Genomic DNA, 13,289 nt, shown 5'->3' on the forward strand with positions numbered 1-13,289 from the left:
GCTTCAAATAAACCTATGTTGTGATTGTACTGTAGTGTTTTGCATCAATATATTACAAACTTTGTTCAATGACTCCACTGTGTCTGTAGTATTCTCTCTACTACTGCAGTGCTTTTACAGAGATGTATTTACTGTACATGTAGTACCATAATGAAACCTGTATCACCTATTCTGTTCTACAATATTTAATGATTGTACGAACAATGACACAGTGAAACTATCGGTTGCTTGTGTGTGGGTGATCTATAGTTATGTTTCAATGGTATTTCACAGTAAATTTGTGTTTTGAACCAATGTTTGTGCAAGATTTCTTTAAAGATGTGATGCACAATGCAATGTTTGAACATCAGACAGCCTGTGTTACAAGTGATAACCGTTTTGTGTCTAGAGTTGTGAAAAATGACATCAAGGTTCTGAAAATAGTAGCAAAGTGATTGTAAAAAACTGTAAATAAAGATGCTTGAAAATTCAAAAAAATAAATCTCTGTCAATTCAATTCAATTCAATATGTGCTTTATTGGCATGAAAAAAAAAAAGTAATAATTAAAATAAAAAAATGCATGTATATATAATTAAACAAAATAGAACAAATTAATTCTACGAATTCTACAATTCTATGAACAATTTAAAATTTAGTGTGTGTGTGCGTGGTGTGTGTGTGGTGTGTGTGTGTGTGTGCATGGTGTGTGTGTGTGTGTGTGTGTGTGTGTGTGTGTGGGGGCGCATCACTGATTTGTTGACTCCTCCCTCTTTTTGTGACAGGCATCAATGTATCTTGCTGCTAGTGAGATACTATCTTGTTTTTCACCTAATAAATACTGAAGTTGTGTTTTCTTGTTTAACATTTTGAAGTCAGGGTAAAGTGTTTCAAATTCTGGATAAAATGTCTTTGTAATGTGTTGATAGTTATGGCAGGAAGTGAGGAAGTGTTCTCTGTAGGTACAGTGTGGTCAGATGCGGCTCTCTCTGGGCAGCCAGTGCTGTCGATATCTGCCCGTCTCTATAGTCAGAGTATGACCGCTCAGTCTGTACCTCGTCATCTGTCTTCTTAGTTTACAGTCTTTCACTGTACTCAGATATTCTGCAGTTGTGGAATCTCTATTTAGGGCCAAATAACATTCAAGTTTACTTTGTTTTTCTGTTGTTTCTTTCCAATAGGTTAGATAATTTTGTTTTTGTGCTTTTATAATTTGGTTGTTTCAGTGTCCTGCTGCTGGATGTTAGTCATGTTAGTCTGTGTTTGCAGCTTCAGGACCATCTGAATCAGGGGACTTTTTTCAGGGTTCACTTCATGGTTATTAAGGGCTTAAAAATGATAAGAGTTGGGGTTGCTCATTTTTAAGTGTTTCCCAAATTTGATGGCTCGTTTCTCAATGTGCATTAGTAGAGGGTATTGTACTGTCTCTCTCTCTCTCTCTCTGTCTGTCTCTCTCTGGATTAGGAGCACCTGAGTGTTGATTTGCTCCATCTGAGCAACGGAGAGTTTAATAACATCACATCCCGCTCCCGCCGCTCCAATATACCGCAGCAGCAGCAGCAGGCCTCCGCCGTCCTGGCAGAGGAAGGTTAGCGAAGTTAAAACCTCTTAGGCCACGGCTCACTGACTGGCCAACGGCGACGGGACGCCTGGATCCCACAGACACAAGAACCAGACCACAGTCACGCATCTTCTACTGCACTAAAACGGCTTCCATGCTCCTTAGGATGCCTTTTTTGATCATGCACAGGCAGAAATACTCCTGTTCTGTAATGTTTGTGAAATTGAAAATATATTTAGTTTCAACCTTCATATACCAAAATGTATTTTAGGGGCAATAAAATTACAGTATTGTACAGTATCTACATTTCATATATATATATATATATATATATATATATATATATATATATATGGAGGGCTTTTTTATTTTTAATAAATCTATAAAAGCGTGCAAATGAATGTATAACACATGCAATAAAACCTAGTGTTAATAAAAATCTAAAGTTTAATTGAATGAGTGTTGATCAGGAGGGCTTGTGCAGCCTTCACCTGTAGAGGAAGCTTATTGTGTGTGTGTGTGTGTGTGTGTGTGTGTGTGTGTGTGTGTGTGTGTGCGTGTGTGTGTGTGTGTGTGTGTGTGTGTGTGAGAGACACTTTGGGTAAATCTGAAGTTAGTTTAAAAAAGGCTAATTGATTGCAGATGAATAATATTAGTAGTGCTTTAATCATTGCTGTATCATTAGTGTAGTACAGTATCTTCTACTCTGAGTTATGAAACCCTCCAAATAAAAATAAATAATACAAATAAATAATAATAATAATAAATATATACATATTTAATTATTTATTGGGGTTTTGTCTCTCAAAATTACAACAAACTCTAAATTGCAAGATACAAACTCACAATTCTGAGAAGAAAGTCATAACTGTGAGATATAAACTCAGAAATCTGACTTTCTTTCTGTAATACTTTAGAGAACATCAAGAAGGATTTTCTAAGTAAAAATTATCTTATTTTCAGAAAAAAACAAGTCAAAATCAGAACAAGCAAAATAATCTTATTTGAAACAGAAATAATATTATTTTGCTTGTTTCAAGCAAAAACTCACTTAATTTTGACATGTTTTTTTTTCTGAAAATAAGACAAACATTTTTGCTTGTCTAGAAAATCCTTCTTGATTTAAGAATTTGAAGATATTTTGGCTGAAAACAAGACAAGAAATCTAAGTAAGAAAAGTATTTTTTTTGCAGTTGGTCGGTCGAGTGGATAGATAGATGGATAGATAGAATTCCAGGTAACCTATTCAAATGATATAGGAGTGTGTGGGAAACCTGTTGAGAAACAATCATTATATTTTGCAAATCTTTCTGACAAATCTTGGTTTACCTGCGTATCCTGAGATCTGATCAGAAACAGCCGTCAGTGCTGATGGATGTAAAAATAAACGGCGTCTCGCTGCACGCTGGCCGGTCATGATCAGACTCACCATGATGACATGCCCTATAAAGAGGAGCAGCTTTTGTTTATCTGGCTCTGGCCGGCGCTGGCGACCCTCCGCTGTCAGGATGCATTTCCTCTCAAGCAAGTGAGGAGCTTCAACAGTGCTGCAATCTGGGCTCGCTTCTCAGGCGAGCAGAACCCTTTGACACCGCAGTTTTAATTAAAATTACATTATGAGTAATCAAGCAGAAGAGCAGGAGGAGGAGGAGGAGGAGGAGGATCAGTGTGTGAAGGAGAAAGGACCGAACCCACACCGACTCACAGAAGATGTGCTGGTCAACATGTGCAAACAAACGAAGTGCACATCATTTAGTGCTGCTCATTAGTGATAGTGATCAAAACTCTGAATCCTGATTGCATGGAAGGAGGAAGCAGAGCCACATAGAGACCAGAAGATCACAGAGACTGGAAGAAAACACTTAGAAACACATTCAAACTGTGAAAAAATATATATAAATGTATATCTCAGCTGCTTGTTTTTCTATCTTCTTTTTTTTTTTTTTTGTAAAATGTAACTATATTATCATATAGCATTTTTTAAATGAACTTTTTAAATTAAATTCCATATTATGATCCATATTAAGAGAGAATTTTATTTTCTCTTGTGTGTCTATATATATATATATATATATATATATACACACACATACACTCACCTAAAGGATTATTAGGAACACCTGTTCAATTTCTCATTAATGCAATTATCTAATCAACCAATCACATGGCAGTTGCTTCAATGCATTTAGGGGTGTGGTCCTGGTCAAGACAATCTCCTGAACTCCAAACTGAATGTCAGAATGGGAAAGAAAGGGGATTTAAGCAATTTTGAGCGTGGCATGGTTGTTGGTGCCAGACGGGCCGGTCTGAGTATTTCACAATCTGCTCAGTTACTGGGATTTTCACGCACAACCATTTCTAGGGTTTACAAAGAATGGTGTGAAAAGGGAAAAACATCCAGTATGCGGCAGTCCTGTGGGCGAAAATGCCTTGTTGATGCTAGAGGTCAGAGGAGAATGGGCCGACTGATTCAAGCTGATAGAAGAGCAACTTTGACTGAAATAGCCACTCGTTACAACCGAGGTATGCAGCAAAGCATTTGTGAAGCCACAACACGCACAACCTTGAGGCGGATGGGCTACAACAGCAGAAGACCCCACCGGGTACCACTCATCTCCACTACAAATAGGAAAAAGAGGCTGCAATTTGCACGAGCTCACCAAAATTGGACGGTTGAAGACTGGAAAAATGTTGCCTGGTCTGATGAGTCTCGATTTCTGTTGAGACATTCAGATGGTAGAGTCAGAATTTGGCGTAAACAGAATGAGAACATGGATCCATCATGCCTTGTTACCACTGTGCAGGCTGCTGGTGGTGGTGTAATGGTGTGGGGGATGTTTTCTTGGCACACTTTAGGCCCCTTAGTGCCAATTGAGCATCGTTTAAATGCCACGGCCTACCTGAGCATTGTTTCTGACCATGTCCATCCCTTTATGACCACCATGTACCAATCCTCTGATGGCTACTTCCAGCAGGATAATGCACCATGTCACAAAGCTCGAATCATTTCAAATTGGTTTCTTGAACATGACAATGAGTTCACTGTACTAAAATGGCCCCCACAGTCACCAGATCTCAACCCAATAGAGCATCTTTGGGATGTGGTGGAACGGGAGCTTCGGGCCCTGGATGTGCATCCCACAAATCTCCATCAACTGCAAGATGCTATCCTATCAATATGGGCCAACATTTCTAAAGAATGCTTTCAGCACCTTGTTGAATCAATGCCATGTAGAATTAAGGCAGTTCTGAAGGCGAAAGGGGGTCAAACACAGTATTAGTATGGTGTTCCTAATAATCCTTTAGGTGAGTGTATATATATATATATATATATATATATATATAATCTTTTTTTTTTTTTTCTGAGGAAATGGATTTTGTTTGCAAACATTTTCATTCTGAAATTGCTAAATTTAACAATTAATAACATCGATTTAAAACTTAAAACCTGAACTTTTACAGTAGAAAAACTAGTATTTTCAAAAATCTATTTATAACATATAATTTTTATTTTTATTTATAATTTTTTGTATAATTTTTTTTTTATATAGCTTATTTTATACCTTATACTTTACAGTGTACATTCAGTATATTTGCTATGGGTGACACTACATAGCAAATCTACCTGATTTATTATTTCCGTGCAAGATGGAAATATTTTAAACCCCTGTTCTTTAAAATAAAATAGGATATATTTATATAAATATGTCCAACTTTATCTGTGTAGACTGAAAAAAAAAATATGATTTGCACTCAGAAATTGTACTAAGAAATTATTATTATTATTTTAAGTATTTGCATAGAGTAACATATTCAGTACTACAAAGCAAATATCAGCCGTTTAATTCTTAATATTATCCCAAAATATAACTACATTATAGTCCAGCTCTAATCTGATCAATGTGACTATAAGACATGAAGATATTATAGATATTATAAACAATATAATTTTTCTGTAAAAGTTGTTTTGAAACAATGTGTATTATGAAAAGTGCTACAAATAAATTTGACTTGACAAAGGTTTGCACAAGTAAACATCACTCACACTAAAACTAAGACTTTAGTGCTGTTTTGTGGTATTTAACATGTGGAGAGTGATTATTTAGAGGAAGAAATGAGTGGTAATGCACTGAATCACAGGAGCAGTTGTGCTTTAAGCTCCTGTCAGGGTTTGTGTCTTATTTTCTTTCTTTCTTTTTATTTTTAAGTGTATTTTCTGAGCAGATCTTCACGGCTGCGGTCGGATCACAGGAGCAGGTCTGTTAGATCCGCTGTGACTCCTGGGCGTGAAGATCCAGCTTCACCCGGTTCAACATCAAACCTCAAATAAAGACGACAGTCTGAAGCCTGCAGTCCTATAACGCTCGTTCTCAAGGCCAGAGACGCGTCGCCTTCGCTCAGCACAAACACAGCAGCAGCTCCCTACAGGCCTCTCGCTTTACAAACGCTCCAAAAATGATCTCTAGCGCAAGACCTGTTTCCAGGAAAACTGCACCTGTCCTTTCATGTCACAATTTTGTTTCTTTGTGAAGCCAAAAAAACATAAATCTAAATCATCAACATGCAAAATTATGTGAAAACCTGATGTTCTGAATGCAAAACATTCATACTTGTACAAAATTGCCAAAAAAGACTTAAATTTCACAAATACACTTTTAAACATAATTTAAAAAAAGTTACAATATAAACCCTTCTAACAAGGAACGTTCTCAGAGCAATTAACTAATGTTCTGGCAAGGGTCTTTCAAATTTATGAACAAACGTTCAAGTAACATTAATAGAGCATTCATTTAGAGTTATCTGGTCTTTAATAATGTTCTCGAAACATTATGTATATCATACATAGAACTATAGTTGATCCACTTAATAACTGAACGTTTGTTCACATTTGTAACATTTTTAGAACGTTCAGAGCACATTGAAATGTAACGTTCCCATAATGTTTGCAAAAAGATCAAATGGAATGTTGCCTTAATGTGGCATCAACTAAGAAAAATGTACAACAACAAAAGAAATAAAAAAAATTGAACATTCAGAAACAACATTTTCATAACTTAATGGGAATGTAAGTCTATTAACACCCAGCTCTTTATATAAAGTTGAATATATTAATTCCAACTTTATCAACATGAACACAAATTGGTGTAAGATTGACTTTTTGAAATTGAAACAATTTTTAATCAGAAGTTGCCAGTGACAATAAAAACAAATGGATAAAATAATAATAATGAGGATATTACATTATAAACCCTGCTAACAGAACGTTTTGGGAAGGTGCTTTCAACGTTATGAACAAATGTTCTTCCAGTAACGTTAATAGAAAGTTCATTTAGCACAAACACATTATATCATTCATCTAATGTTTTTTTTCAATGTTTCTTGTTTCAGAATGCTTAAAGAACACCCAAAAGTAACGTTCCAGTAAACATGCAATGTTGCCTTAATGTTGCATTAAATGAGAAAAAAGAAGTTTGTACAACATTTACAAAACTGGATGTTTTGAGCATTCAGAAATAACGTTTTCATAACTTAATGGGAACATTAGCAAAATGTTCTTTGAACATTTTTGTCAGCTGGTAAACTGCAAAATTTAATAAGAATAAAAAACGAACAAAAAGAATCAGTTTAAAAATTAGATTTGGAAATTATTTCAGATTTGCAAATATGTCGTCTTTTGAATAACAAATGATAAACCCAGAAATAATAAGAATAAAACACTGAAGTATTTTAGTAAGGCATGTGCTTGGTTAAGAACTTGTCTTGTTGAAACTGAAATGACAGAAATGTTAATATGACATCCATTTTCTCCCCAAAATGTCAAAAAGATACAAAGACTCCCGGGTTTGTGCTTGAGGGCTCTCAGCGAAATAATTATGAGCTCCATAAAAGCTCCTCCGTAAAAAACCGTGGCAGGAGCCACCAGGAGAAAAGGATGGAACAAAATGACTTTCTCTGCCTGTGCTTTATGTGCTTTAATAAGAGTGGCCTTCTTCAGGAGGAAGCGCGCATTCAGACGCTGTGTTTTCTGTATTCATTAAGAGAGAAAGATCTGCTCTCGGCCACATATATCACAGTTTTCCTTCATTACGTGCTGCAGCTCACATGTGTTAAAAAGAAGAGGATGAGGAGCGCAGGAGGCGAGGAAGGACGGCGGCTGCTTTGAATGGAATCGGCCTCACGAGACAGATGCTCTCAGAACCCATTTTGTTATGTGTTCTTCTATACTTATTTATTTATTTCTCTCTTGAATATACTCCTGCTCCACTCTCCTCTCAGAGAGCTTGTGAGGTTAATTACTGAGCGGAGAAGTTTGGACCTGCTGAGAAGAAACGCTTTGGTCCAACAGACAAAGGGCAGAACGGAGGTCCGAGGAGAACAAAAGACACGCAGCTCTAATGACATGAAGCCATGAGGTGGAAAAAAACATTTGCTTTCATATTTTGGTCAAACGCACTGGTGTTTAGATGACAGCGGAAAGATGCTTCAGTGTGTGTTTGTCTCTATGTGTGTCAGCATTAATAATCACACACACACACACACACACACACACAACTGGACTCAAATATTAGTTCACACAAAAACATGCTGTTTATTTCCACCATGAATCAAAAAAAAAAAAATGGAATTGTGACATTTTTTTTCAATTCTATGAAAATTCTTCACAATTCTGCATTTCTGTTATAATTCTGACTTTTCTTCTCAATTCTACAATAATCCTTTGTAATTCTGCATTTCATCTCTCAATTCTGAGTTTTATCTCGCAAATCTTTCTTTCTTATTTCGGCAATTATTCTTCACAATTCTACATCAATATCCAGAAATTCTGTCTCTTCTTCCCCATTCTACAATAATTCTCCACAATTCAGCATTTATATCTCGCAATTATGACTCTTCTTCTGAATTCTACAATAATTCTTCTACATTTATATCTCACGATTCTACTTTCTCTCAACTCTACATTAATTCTTCTCAATTCTACATATTTATCTGGCAATTATTCTTAATTCTACAATAATTCTATGCAATTCTGCATTTACTTATTTTTTTAAATCTCACAGTTCTGGCATTTCTTAATTCTACAATAATTGTATGTAATTCTGCATTTATATGTCGCAATTCTCACTCTTCTTAACAATTCTGCAATAATTCTTAGCAATTCTGCATTTAGATCTCACAATTCTGACTCTTCTTAATTCTACAATAATTCTTCAAAATCTTGCATTTATATCTCACAGTTTTGATTGTTCTTCTCAATTCAACAATAATTCTTCTCAATTCTGTATTTATCCCTCACAATTCTGATGTTCTCAATTCTACAATAATTCTTCACATTTCTGCATTTATACATATCACAATTTTGATGTTTCTTCTCAATTCTACAATAATTCTTCACATTTCTACATTTATATCTCACAATTCTGACGTTTCTCAATTCTACAATTCTCAATTTCGCTTTTTCTCTAGCAATTATGACATTTCTTCTCAATTCTACAATAATTCTATGCAATTCTACATTTATAGCTCACAGTTATGGCTCTTTTCTCAATTCTACAATAATTCATCACAATTCTGCATTTATGTCACATTTGACTTCTCAATTCTACAATAATTCTATGCAATTCTACATTTATAGCTCACAGTTATGGCTCTTTTCTCAATTCTACAATAATTCATCACAATTCTGCATTTATGTCACATTTGACTTCTCTATTCTACAATAATTCTATGCAATTCTACATTTATAGCTCACAGTTATGGCTCTTTTCTCAATTCTACAATAATTAATCACAATTCTGCATTTGTCACATTTGACTTCTCTATTCTACAATAATTAGTTGCAAAACTGCATTTATCTTCAAGTTCTGATGTTTCTTACAATAATTATGCATTTCTATCTCACAATTCTGACTTTTCTAAATTCTGCAGTTTTTCGTCACAATTCTGCATTTATGTTTAGCAATTCTGAGTTTATATGTTGGAATTCTGACTTTTCTTCTCAATTCTACAATAATTCTTCCGCTGATTTTACTGAATAATTTGAATCACAGCATAGAGGTTTGGACCCATGTGAGTGAGAATATAATGTTGAATTATTTTGTTGAAGTGTTCCTGTAAATCTCTGTTCAAGGTGACTTTTCCTCATAAATCTCAGGCTTCAGGCACTTCTGAAGGCCCTTTTAACCTCGTCTCTCTCTGCTGCCACTTTCTATTGTTCAAGATTTCTCCAGGCAGTTAAAAGTAACAAGGAGAGCATCTCCAAAACATAACAGGAGGGAAGAATGCAGTGGTTTTGACAGACCTGAACCTATCCAGAAAACCACAGCGGATCGCAGCCGCCTCGAGGACCAGACCATGACCTTCACATGACAGAAGACATCTGACCTGTAAGAAAGCACATAAAGAAGATGGAAAGCATGCTTTTGCAAAGAGAAACTCATATTCTTATTAAAAAGAATAAATGCAAATGATTTCTGCCACACATAAATAGATTTAATAGGTGTGAACTGATCAGCAATTTATTGACAGAAGACGTTTCAAGGATCAGTACTTGCATTCTCTGGATTATCTGTGCTGAATGATGGAAGGAATAAAGCAACAAGCCACTCGAGGTCATGCGTTACAGCGATTTTACCACAGCTAAAGCCAAAACAGGTACCTGTGATTAAACATGCATAGTGGAAAAATGAAAGCTGGTATCAAACCAAAAGTCTGTAGCAACGTGTTTCAGTATTCCATAAGATCATAATAATGCATTCTGAAATGATTAGACATGCAGACTATACAAATGATTGAACTTTTGATGAAGTGAAGCTGATACCATCAGATTGTGATTACATGAACTGATGTCCTGGTCACGCTTGATGTTTGATTCATGATGCATTACTGCACCGCACCTACAGAAATCGGATTAATTACCTCTGGCTTAAGTTTGTGAAGATAAAGAGCTTACAAAATACCTCTGGGAAAGTGATTAACCGCAGAAACAATAAATCAATCAATGACTCAAATGAAGCATTCGCCAGCCGGAAGAGCCACAGAATGCTAATAGATCTCAGAACCTGCGCTAAATTGTTTTTCACGAAGTGACACGTGAACGTTCTGGGAACGTTATTTTATGGTTATAAAAATATAACCTATAAATATCCATCAGAGAACGTTCTATAGCTTATTTTTAGGTTACAAAACCTTATAAAAAATAAAACCAACAGGAAGTTTAGCTTTTGGTGCAAAAAGACTTCCTGCAATGTATTAAAATAAAAACTAAAATTGACCATTAGAGAATGTTCTGTGTAGGTTATTTTAGGTTATAAAAATACAACCTTATAAAAACAGTAAAGTTAGTTGTTGGTGCAAAAAAACCTTTCTGTAACATTCTGCTTTTTTTTATAACTTTATAAAAAAATAAAAATAACCAGTTATCATGAAGTTATTACAAAAACACTTTAATGTTATTTTATGGTTATAGAATTAAAATCTAAAAAATAACCTGTGGGGAACATTCTGTATAGGTTATGTTAGATTATAAAAGTATACCTAAAAATAACATTAGAGACATTGTGCGGGGTTTCTTTAGATTATTGCAAAATCCTCCTCACAATGTTCTGGGAAGGTTACTGTATGGTTATAAAAACAAAACCTAAAATTAACCATTAAGAGAATGTTCTTGGAAGGTTCTCCTTAGGTTATTGCAAATAAATAATAATAATAATAATAATTCCTTCCTGCAATGTTATGGGAGGATTCTAAAAACAAAAACTAAAAATAACCATCTGTACAGAATACTTTTAGGTTATGAAAATAAAACTTATAACAGATAAAACCAACAAGAAATTTATTTTACTGCAACATTCTGCAACGCATGGTTATAAACCTGAAACCTAAAAATAACCATTAGAGAACGTTCTATATAGGTTATTATTAGGTTATTACAAAACACCTTCCTGAAACGTTCTGGGAATGTTATTTTCTGGTTATACACCTTAAAAATAACAATGTTCGGTACGGGTTGTCTTTAGGTTGTTGAAAAAACCTCCTCACAATGTTCTGGGAAGGTTAGTTTTTGGTTCCAAGAGCGTTCTCAAAAAACCCAATTGGGAAACATTTAGAGGACTTGTGTGTTTTGTGGCTGGTCAGGAGTGAGTAATAAATATTTAGTACAAGAGTCCATATTTAATTAGACAAAGCATCTGGGAATACGCAGATAAAATGGGAGATGCTCTCTCTTACATAAGTCAATTAGTATCTTTAACAGCATCGTTATATTCTTTACAACAGGATGTATTTGCTTTAGAGGGGCGTCATGTACAAAATGATGCTAACAGGATCTAATTAGCAGATGCAAATGAGGAAAGCCGGAATATTCACAGAGAAGCAGAAGAGTGGCTCGGCGGGAAAGCTGGACCGCGTCGGATTACCAACGGCCCCCACGCTGGGGACCAAATGTGATGGTCCGCTCCTGCTGTTGTTCCTTACATGAGACAGGAGCAGACCATAAATATAGACATGGGGGGTGAAAAGGGAGGGTCAAAAAGGGGCTTGACCTTCTGGCGTCCAAATACTCACCCAATTTTCTATCTGTCAGTCTGTCGGGTTTGCATCGCAGTCTGGAAGCGTTCGTCTCTGGGTCGGGGTTGCCTTGGGTTAATGTTTGTCGGTGGAAAATGATGCAAAAGAGAGAAAGACGGCACTGAAAAAAACCAACCGAACTGGCCGTTTTCTTGTGTTTGGAGCATCAGATGTTCATATTGCCGTGTATCTGGCAGCTCTCTGCGCTCGGCCCTTCTGCTCACACAAAACCTCCCTGCCAAGACAGTGGTGCCGAGGTCACAGGCTCTTTCCACCCGCCTGGACTCGACAGGGAAGAATGGCATCGTGACAGAAAGGACCCTTTAGACGTGTCAAAAAGAAAGCGCAGGGGAAGCAAGTATTTGAGCAAACTCCCCACTGTCTGCTGCCCTTAACGCTCTGGCAGCATCTAAACGACATTCGTGCATCTTAACCATTGCATTCAAGCTATGCATCTGATCCATTCATGCATTCCTGGTTTAATCGAACCCTCAAACCTGGCATTGCTTGCGTCACGCTCTACCATTTGAGCGACAAGGGGATGTAATGCATGCAGCAGTTACATGGCAAAAAGTGATTATCTTCCTTAGTATTTTTGACTGGATTTCCAGTACAAATTTTTTTTTTTTTTGTAATAAATAGAAGGCATAAAAAGTAGATAGAAAATAAATAGAATAGAGAGAACTGGTGTTAGAGAGTCTTTTATTTTAATTAAAATAAATACAATAGAAAATGAATGGATAACTCTAGTGTTAGAGGGTCAGTTTTTTTACAATAAATAAATAAAAGAATAAAAGAAAATAAGTAGATAGAATAGAAATGATTCTCAAACCAAAAAACATGCAAAATGGCATAAGATGAATAGCATAAGTCTTGCTTTTTTTAGAAATTGATCTTACTTTTTGTGCTTAAAAATTCAAATCAATCTGCCAATGGAGTTATAAAAATAAACTTGTTTTCCCTTTAAGGCAAGGCACTACAGGAAAATAAAATAAAATAAAATAAAATAAAATAAAATAAAATAAAATAAAATAAAATAAAATAAAATAAAATAAAATAAAATAAAATAAAATAAAATAAAATAAAATAAAATAAAATAAAATAAAATAAAATAAAATAAAATAAAATAAAATAAAATAAAATAAAATAAAATTAAATTAAATTAAATAAAATTAAATAAAATAA

The sequence above is a fragment of the Barbus barbus genome, assembly GCF_936440315.1.
Source record: "Barbus barbus genome assembly, chromosome: 12".
Taxonomy (NCBI): Eukaryota; Metazoa; Chordata; class Actinopteri; order Cypriniformes; family Cyprinidae; genus Barbus; species Barbus barbus.